The 9,702-nt window shown below is 39.3% G+C and overlaps 1 pseudogene; it reads left to right on the top strand.

Annotated features, from left to right (window-relative positions):
• Positions 1-1,813: 1,813 nt before the first annotated feature.
• On the top strand, positions 1,814-3,717 carry LOC126081568 (polyadenylate-binding protein 1-like; annotated as a pseudogene).
• Positions 3,718-9,702: the final 5,985 nt, after the last annotated feature.

Genomic DNA, 9,702 nt, shown 5'->3' with positions numbered 1-9,702 from the left:
AAAAAAAAAATCAAATACATGGAAACTGAAAAACACCTTGCTTAAAAACAAAAAAGAAATCAGGGATGGAATTAAAAAAATTAAAAAAATTCATAGAATCAAATGAGAATGAATACACATCTTAGCAAAACCTTCGGGACACAGCAAAAGCAGTGCTTAGACATTAATTTATAATAAATGCACACATCAAAAAAGAAGAAAGGGCCAAAATAAAAGATTAACCCTACAATTTAAACAAATAGAGAATAGCAAAAGAAGCCCTTAGGCACCAGAAGAAAAGAAATAATAAAGATTAGATCAGAAATAAATGAAACAGAGTACAGAAAAACAATTGAAAGAATCAACAAGACCAACAGCTGGTTCTTTGAAAAAATCAACAAAAGCGAGAAACCATTGGCCAAACTGACAAAAGGAAAACAGTAGGGGAAGAAAATAATCCAAGAAATGAGACACATTATCTCACAACACACCCAACTAAAATAAAAAGGATCATAACAGAGTACTATGAAAAACTGTACTCCAACAAATTTGAAAACCTAGAGGAAATGGACAAATTTCTAGAAAAAAAAAAACTCCCAACAACACATAAAAAAGCCCTGGCCTGGAAGTCTTCACTGGAGAATTCTACCAAGCTTTTAGAGAAGAGTTAACACTAATAGTGCTTGAGCTATTTCAGAGCATAGAAAAGGAAGAAATATTCCCTAACTCATTCTCTGAAGCCAGCATAACCCTGATCCCAAAGCCAGGCAAAGACACCACAAAAAAAGTAAACTGCAGAACAACATCCCTCATGAACACAGACACAAAAATTCTCAACAAAATTCTAGCCAAGAGGACTCAGCAGCGTGTTAAAAAAACAACACATCATGGCCAGGTGGGATTCATACCAAGTGCAGGGATATTTCAATACTAGAAAATCAATCAGTGTAATCCACCAGATAAATAAAAGAATCACATGATCAAATGCAGAAAAGGCATTTGACAAGTCCAATACCCATTCCTGATAAAACCTCTCAGCAAAATAGGAACAAATGGGAAATTCCTCTACATGATAAAGGGCATTTATACAATACCAAAGGCCAACATCATTCTAAAGGGAGAGACTGAAAGCATTCCTCTTGGTAACTGGAACCAGACAAGGATGCCTTTTGTCACCACTCTTATTCAACAGGGTGCTGGAAGCCAGAGCTAGAGCAGTAAGGCAAGAAAGAGAAATAAAAGGCATCTGAATTGGTAAGGAAGAGGTAAAATTACTCCTATTCGCAAATGATATGCTCTTATACACAGAAAAACCCAAAGAATCCACAAGAAAGCTACTGGAACTAATATAAGATTTCAGCAAAGCAGCCAAACAAAACCAGCAAGATACAAAATTAATATAGAAAAATCAGCTGGGCCCTTCTCACAGGCGGTTAGTGTTACTAGGGTGCGCTCCATCCTCGGAAAGTACATTTATTATTTAAAAAAAAAAACCGTTAAAAACCCAAATATTTACAGAAAACCCGCGTCTCCCCCACTGGAGACTTATTTTTTTCTTTTTCTTCTTATTTTATAAAATAACCCGGTGAAGGACCTAAGGCTGACCTGTCTGCCACAGGCCCAGCAGCAGTTCCAAGAAGGAATCAAGAGGCAGGCCGTCGGGCTGCCATGAGCAGCACCGCCACCCAAGCTCCCCAGCCGTAAGTCAGCAGCAGTGGAGTCACCCCATTGAATAGTTTTCCATTCCGGCTGATTTTTGTCCCTCTGTACTTGCCCCCACTCCCTTCCTCCCAGCTCTGGCCCAGGGCGGAGCACTCGCTCTCCCCTCACCAAAATGTCACCGGCTTGTGGCCCGGTGGGCATTTGTGCTGTGATAAACCCCGGCACCCCCACCTATCCCACGGCCTCCTTCTACGTGGGGTACCCACACCCCGATGTCACCAAGGCAATGCTCTAGGCGAAATTCAGCACTGTCGGGCCTATCTTCTTCATCCGGGTCTGCAAGGACACCCACTGCTCTTTGGTTGGATGTATGTCTACTACCAGCAGCCAGCCGGTGGATGCAGAGCGTGTTTTGGACACTGTGAATTTTGATGTTTTAAAGGGCAAACCCATAGGCATCCTGTGGTCTCAGCGTGATACATAGCTTTGCAAACGTGGAGTGAGCAACATATTCATTAAAAATTTGGACAAATCTATTGATAATAAAGCACTGTATGATACATTTTCTGCTTTTGGTAACATCCTCTCATTTAAGGTGGTTTGTGATGAAAATGGTTCCAAGGGCTACGGATTTGTACGTTTTGAGACACAAGAAGCAACTGAAAGAGCTATTGAAAAATGGGATGTTTCTAAATGATTGTAGAGTGTTTGTTGGACGATTTAAGTTCCCTAAAGAAAAAAGCAGAACTCGGAGCTAGGGCCAAAGAGTTCACCAATGTTTACGTCAAGAATTTTGGAGACAACATGGATGATGAGCGCCTTAAGGATCTCTTTGGCAAGTTTGGACCTGCCTTAAGTGTGAAAGTAATGACTGATGAAAGCGGAAAACCCAAAGGTTTTGGATTTGAGAGGCATGAAGATGCACAGAAAGCTGTGGGTGAGATGAATGGGAAAGAGCTCAATGAGAAATAAATCTGTGTTGATTGAGCTCAGAAAAAAAAAATGGAATGGCAGACAGAACTTAAGTGCAAATTTGAACAGATGAAGCAAGATAGGATCAGCAGATACCAGGGTGTTAACTTACATGTGAAAAACTTTGATGAAGGTATTGATGATGAATGCCTCCGCAAAGAGTTTTCTCCATTTGGTACAATCACTAGTGCAAAGGTTATGATGCAGGGTGGTCACAGTTAAGGGTTTGGTTTTGTATGTTTCTCCTCCCCAGAAGAAGCTACTAAAGCAGTTACGGAAAGGAATGGTAGAATTGTGGCCACCGAGCCATTGTATGTAATTTTAGCTCAGCGCAAAGAAGAGTTCCAGGCTCACCTCACTAACCAGTATATGCAGAGAATGGTAAATGTAAGAGCTGTGCCCAAGCTGGTAAACAACCCCTACCAGCCAGAACCTCCTTCAGATTACTTCATGGCAGCTGTTCCACAGACTCAAAACCATCCTGCATACTATCCTCCTAGACAAATTGCTCAATTAAGACTAAGTCCTGGCTGGATTGCTCAGGGTGCCAGACCTCATCCATTCCAAAATATGCCCAGTGCTATGCGGCCAGCTGCTCCTAAACCACTACTTGGTACTTTGAGACCAGCTTCTTCACAGGTTCTGGGAATCATGTCAACACAACGTGTTGCTAACACATCAACACAGACCATGGGTCTGCTCCTGCTGTCCACACCACTCCCCGGTGTAAATATGTTGCAGGAATTTGCAATCCTCAACAACACCTTAATGCACAGCCACAAGTCACCATGCAGCAGCCTGCTGTTCATATACAAGTTCAGGAAACTCTGACTGCTTCCATGCTGGCATCTGCCCCTCCTCAAGAGCAAAAGCAAATGTTGGGTGAATGGCTGCTTCCTCTTATTCAAGCCATGCACCCTGCTCTTGCTGATAAAATCACTGGTATGTTGTTGGAGACTGAAAATTCAGAACTTCTGCATATGCTTGAGTCTCCAGTCTCTTTGTTCTAAGGTTGATGAAATTTTAGCTGTACTACAAGCCCACCAAGCTAATGAGGCTGCCCGGAAAGCATTTAACAGCGCACTGGTATTCTGTTTAAAATGATCAGGGATCACGATAAGAAACTTGTGCTTCACCGGAGAAAAATACCTAAACATGAAAACATAAAAAAAAACTTAAATATTGTGGAAAAGAACTACAAAATATAAAATAAATTTTAAAGGAAAGGAAATTTTGAACTTTTTGTACTGAGCAAATGCCGGGTCTAACAAATAATGCTAGTCTTAGATTACTTATTCATTTAAAAACAACAAAAAACAAAAACACAAAAAAATAGTAAAATATAAAAGCAAATTAATGTTTTATAGACCCTGGGAAAAAGAATTTTCAGCAAAATACAAAAATCTTAAAGCATTCCTTTAATTTTGTTATCCTTTACTGTGGAATAGCTCTGAACGTCACTTCTGTTTAAATGACAGAATTGATAACTGGGCAAGGAAATGTAATTTGGATTATAAAATTCTTGTTTTAATAAAAATTCCTTAAAACATGGGAAAAAAAAAAAGTTGGATTCCTCTACACCAACAATGAGAACTTCGAAAAGGAAATCACCAAATCAATATCATATACGATAGCCCCCAAGAAGATAAAATACTTGGGAATAAATCTAAACAGGGGCATAAAAGACCTATACAAAGAAAACGACAAAACACTACTGGCTAGATTAATTTTTTAAGCTTGGTATTTTTCCCAGAAATGTCATACACTTTTGGTTTCTTATCCCTTATGGCAATTAAACCATTGCCAGTCACTATATCTTGACCTAATGTGTAATTATACTTGGAAACATACCTGTTTCTCTCATCAGTATATCAATGTAATTAATAGAAACATCTCGAGCAGTGGTTTTTTTAACCAGGGATGTTATTGTCCCACAGGGAACATCAGACAATTTCTGGAGATGATTTTGGTTGCCATGCTGACTACTGATATCTAGTGGGTTGAGGCCAGGGCAGGATGCTGCTAAACATTCTACAATGCACAGAACAGCTCTCCGCAACAAATAATCACGTGACCTGAAATATCAACAGTGCCAGGGTTGAGAAAGCCTGATACAGAGATTAGTAAAATCTGCATTTTAAAGTGCTTAAAGTTTGAGAGTTTATAATATGGTTAAATCTCCTCGCGATCCTGTTTAAAAGCAGGTTCTGATCCAGTAAATTAGGAGTATGGAGGTAGGAAAGGCAAGATTCTGCATTTCTAAAAAGCTACTAGTTGAATCTGTGCTACTGATGTGAGGACCATACTAACAAATCTAACTATTTCACTCATTAAAAGATGAAGGAATGAATCTCTACTGTTAGCCCTCCTCTTTGGGATGCTTGGTTATTCTATCACATCATAATCAATTCTCAACCCTCTTTTTAATTGGTTATTGTTTTGTGAGAATCAGTGCTAATCAACTGCTAGGCCCTCTTTCTTTCTGGTTATTATATAAAAAGAGTGATGCTGTTTATTCTTGCTTAATCTTTGCATAAAAAATCTTTGCATAGCTTCTACTTTGTCTGGACCTCGTTGGCTTACTTAAAGTTGCTTGTGTTTGTCTTTTTCCACTTACATTGTATGAAAAACAAAATGTACCAGAAATTAAGAAGATGATTTCATTTATGCTATTGCAAAAGGGAGGACTTTCATTAATGAGGATTGTCTCAAAGGAAACAAAGGTGATCTCAAGTTTCACATGGGCGGGTAAACAAAGGATCATTGGGGATTCTTATGGAAGTCTTGAGGAAAGAGGGAGAAGGATCTGCAGTCCTTTGCAGTTATTTATTTCTAGAAAACAAAAGGTTGGGGAGGGTTCTTAACAGTGGCTGTTTTCCAGGAGCATAGGTCCCAGGTAATGTTCAACACTGTCAACTGACAGAAGCAGATTCGAATGTCTACTTTGTATGAGATGTATGGTCAATAAATTTTACCAGGAATGAAATATCCATATGTATGACGGTTCCTTTATATAATTAAATCATTAAAAATTAATTACATTGTAGTATACTTACCCTTATTTTACAACTTTTTAATACATTTTATACCAATTTTTGTTGCCTTTCACAGACTCAACTTGTTTGAATTAAGCATTTTTTAAGAGGGAATAACTTGTTCATGTTTTCCTAGATAAGAAACAAACTAATCCTGTTTTCCTAGGTAAGAAACTCTTCTCCCCAAGAAAGAAAAGACAAGCAGGTCTTTGCCTTTGTTATTTGACATGGGACCAAACCCACTACCATCGAGTTGATTCTGACTGATAGTGACCCTATAGGATACAGTAAAACTGCCTGTAGGATTTCCAAGGCTATAATTTTTATGGAAGCAGATCACCAGGATCTTTTCACCTGTGAAGCCACTAGGTGGGTTTGAAGCAGCAACCTTTTGTTAGCAGCTGAGTGCTTGTGATCATTAGGGTTGTGTGTCAACTGAGCTGTTGTCGATGGTTTGGCTGAATGATCAGAGACTTGGAAGAAACATGACTGGAAAATGAGAGACAAGGAGGTACGAGGAAGAGGTATGTGGACTGACCTCTCTGAATGGGCCAAAGAAGATATTTGTGTCTCATGTGAATGCTCACCAAAGGGTGACCTCGGCAGAAGAGGACTTTAACAATCAAATGGATAGGAAATAAGGCATCCTCTTCCCCCAGACACTCCCATCATTGCCCAAGGGACTCATGAACAAAGTGGCCAGGTGGCAGGGATGGAGGTAATGCATGAGCTCAGCAACACAGACTTCCATTTACGAAGACTGACTTGGCTACAGTCACTGTTGAGTGCCCGATCTGCCAGCAGCAGAGACCAACACTGAGTTCCTGATATGGCACCATTCCTCAAGGTGATCAGCCAGCAACCTGGTGGCAGGTTGATTACACTGGGCCATTTCCATCCGGAAAGAGCAGCATTTTGTTCTTACTGGAATAGACACTCTGGATACGGATTTGCCTTCCCTGTACACAATCTTTCTGCCAAAACTACCACCCATGGACTTACAGAAACCTTATCCACTGTCATAGAATCCCACACAGCATCACCTCAGATCAAGGGACTCACTTCACAGAAAATGAAGTGTGGCAATGGGATTCACTGGTCTTATCATGTTCCCCATCATCCTGAAGTAGCTGGCTTGATAGAACGATGGAATGGCCTTCTAAAGACATAATTATGGTGCCAGCTAGGGGACAATACCTTGAAGGCTTGGTGCAATGTTGTCCAGGAGGCTGTTTATGCTCTAAACCAGTGTCCACTATATGGTGCTATTTCTCCCATAGCCAGGATTCATGGGTCCAGGAATCAAGGGGCAGAAATGGGAGTGGCACCATTCAAGTATTAACCCTAAATGACCCACATGTAAAAATTTTGCTTCCTATCCCCACTACCCTATACTATGTGGGTCTAGAGGTCTTAGTTCCATAAGGAGGCATGCTCCCACCTGAAGACACATCACTGATGCCACTGAATTGGAAATTAAGACTGCCACCTGGCCACTTTGGGCTCCTTATGCCTCTGGATCAACAGGCAAAGAAAGGAGTTACCATGTTGGCTAGTGTGATTGACCCTGATTACCAAGAGGAAATCAGATTGATATTACATAATGGAGGTTAAGAAGAGTATTTCTTGAATGTAGGAGATCCTTAGGCTCTCAGCACTACCCTGCCCTGTGATTAAAGTCAATGGAAAACTACAGCAACCTAATTCTGACATGACTACTAATGGCCCTGGCCTTTGAGGAATGAAGGTTTGGGTCATCCCACCAGGTAAAGAACCATGACCAGCTGAGGTGCTTGCTGAAGGCAAAGAGAATACGGAATGGGTGGTGGATGAAGGTAGTTCTACCTACCAGTTATGATCATGTGACCGGTGGCAAAAATCAGGACTTTGTTATGAGCATTTTGCCCTATATATGTACATTAAATATTTTTGTTTTCTTCACTTATAAAATATAAGATGTAAATGGAGCTAGTGCATGTTCAGTTGTAGGTGTGTTAGTTGTATCATTTTAGGTGCAAGTATGACTTTATAATTGTCTTTATTTAGAGATTATGTACGGTTTAAGGAGATGTGTACAGGTGCCAAGTTGACACGGGGTGGACTGTGATGGTTAAGGTCGTGTGTCAGCTTGGCTGGGCCATGATTCTCACTGGTTTGGCAGTTATGATGTAGTTTGGCAGTCATATGATGATGTGATCATTTTCATGATGAGATATTATACAATGTGATCACCTCCATGATGAGCTCTACTGTGAGTAGCCAATCAGTTGAAAGGGAGTCTCCTTGAGGGTGTGGCCTGCAGATGGACTTCTAACATGACTTGTGGGCTTTTGCTCCCTCTGGATCATGTATTTGGCTCTTGTTCATCTGACCTCTGGTTCTTGAAACTTGCACTAGCAGCTTACCTGCTGTCTTGCCTACCAATCTTGGGATACATCAGTCTTTGCAACCTGTGAGCCAGGGCCCTGCTGCCTGACTTGCCAATCTTGGGTTTGCCAATCCCTGCAACTATGGGAATCAGGAGAAGCCTCCAGCCTGACCCAAGGACTTTGGACTTTCCAGCCTTTACAACTGTGTGAACCATTTCCTTAGCATAAATCTCTCTCTCTTCATATATATATATATATATATATATATATATGTGTTTTACTGGGTTTGTTTCTCTAGAGAACCCAGCCTAAGACACTGCTTAACCACTGCAATACCAGGACTCCATTTAACATGGGAACACATAGTTCTATAGACGACACTGATTATCATTACAGGGCAAACAGAAACCAGTGCCAAAGGCTACAATATGGCTCACACATACCTGGGAAAGAATACTTGGATAACTGTGAGAATTACTTATAGCTTTTTAGTTTAGCAGAATTCACTTAATGAATTCCCATAAATTGTGGATTAAGGTATATTGAATAAGAGGACACAGGCAATAGGGAAGATTTCTTTCTAAGACTTTTGATTCAAAGGGTCAATTTGAGTCAGAGATGATAGAAAATAATTACTCTTTGGAGAATTTTCTAATTTCTCTGGCAAGAGGGCTGTAGATGCATTCTTTCCCTGGCATATGCTACATGGACACAACTTCCTGAGGCATTCATAGTCTGCTTTCTCCTGGGACTAAGGTTTTGAAAAGCTACTAATGGTTTAGTTTTGTGTTTATAATCTCATTTTGTTTTGATTTATTACAGGTTTTCTACATTCTTTTTAAAAACCATTTGTAAGCTTTTAAAAAGGAAGCAAGGCTGTCCTCTTGTGCCTGAAGATTAACAAGGGATGATCCATTAACCAATGAGTAGAGGTTAAAATTACTGCTACTTTTCCTGGGAGCAAAAAAAGCAAAACAAAATAACAATGACCAAAAAACCCCCAAAATATTGGCAAAGCAGAATTAGACATTTTAACTTTGCTTTTTAGTCCATTTTTCTCCTTTGACACTAAATGAGTATGGTATTGTGATAAAAAATAAACAAATAAAACCAAGTTAAAACTTTAAAAAATCTATTTGTAAAATAAAGATTGAAGGACAATGAATTTACATATGTATATCTCACTAGTATGAAAAAAAAAATCAAAACCTAATAGTGCATATAATCAATGGTTACTTGGTTTCTATATGCTCTAAGGGATTCTGTATTGCCTTGCATTAGTGAAAAACAGAAAGATATGAGTTACAGATATTACTACATTCTAACTCCTAAATATTTTCAATTGTGTATTTACCTATATGTTTCCCACTGTCAGGATATACATACATACATATATATATACATATATATACATACATATATATATATATATAAAACCCGTTGTTGTCGAGTTGATTCCGACTCATAGCGACCCTACAGGACAGAGTAGAACTGCCCCATAGCGTTTCCAAGGATTGCCTGGTGGATTCAAACTGCTGATCTTTTGATTAGCAGTCATAGCTCTTAACCACTACACCACCGGGTATATGTATATATATATAAATATATATATATATATATATTTATATATATATCCCTTCTTACTCCAGTCTTATTTATGCAACCTTAAAAAAAAAAAATTTTTT

This window comes from Elephas maximus, chromosome 8 (genome assembly GCF_024166365.1).
Source record: "Elephas maximus indicus isolate mEleMax1 chromosome 8, mEleMax1 primary haplotype, whole genome shotgun sequence".
Lineage (NCBI taxonomy): Eukaryota > Metazoa > Chordata > Mammalia > Proboscidea > Elephantidae > Elephas > Elephas maximus.
This window is presented reverse-complemented; position numbering and strand designations above follow the sequence as displayed.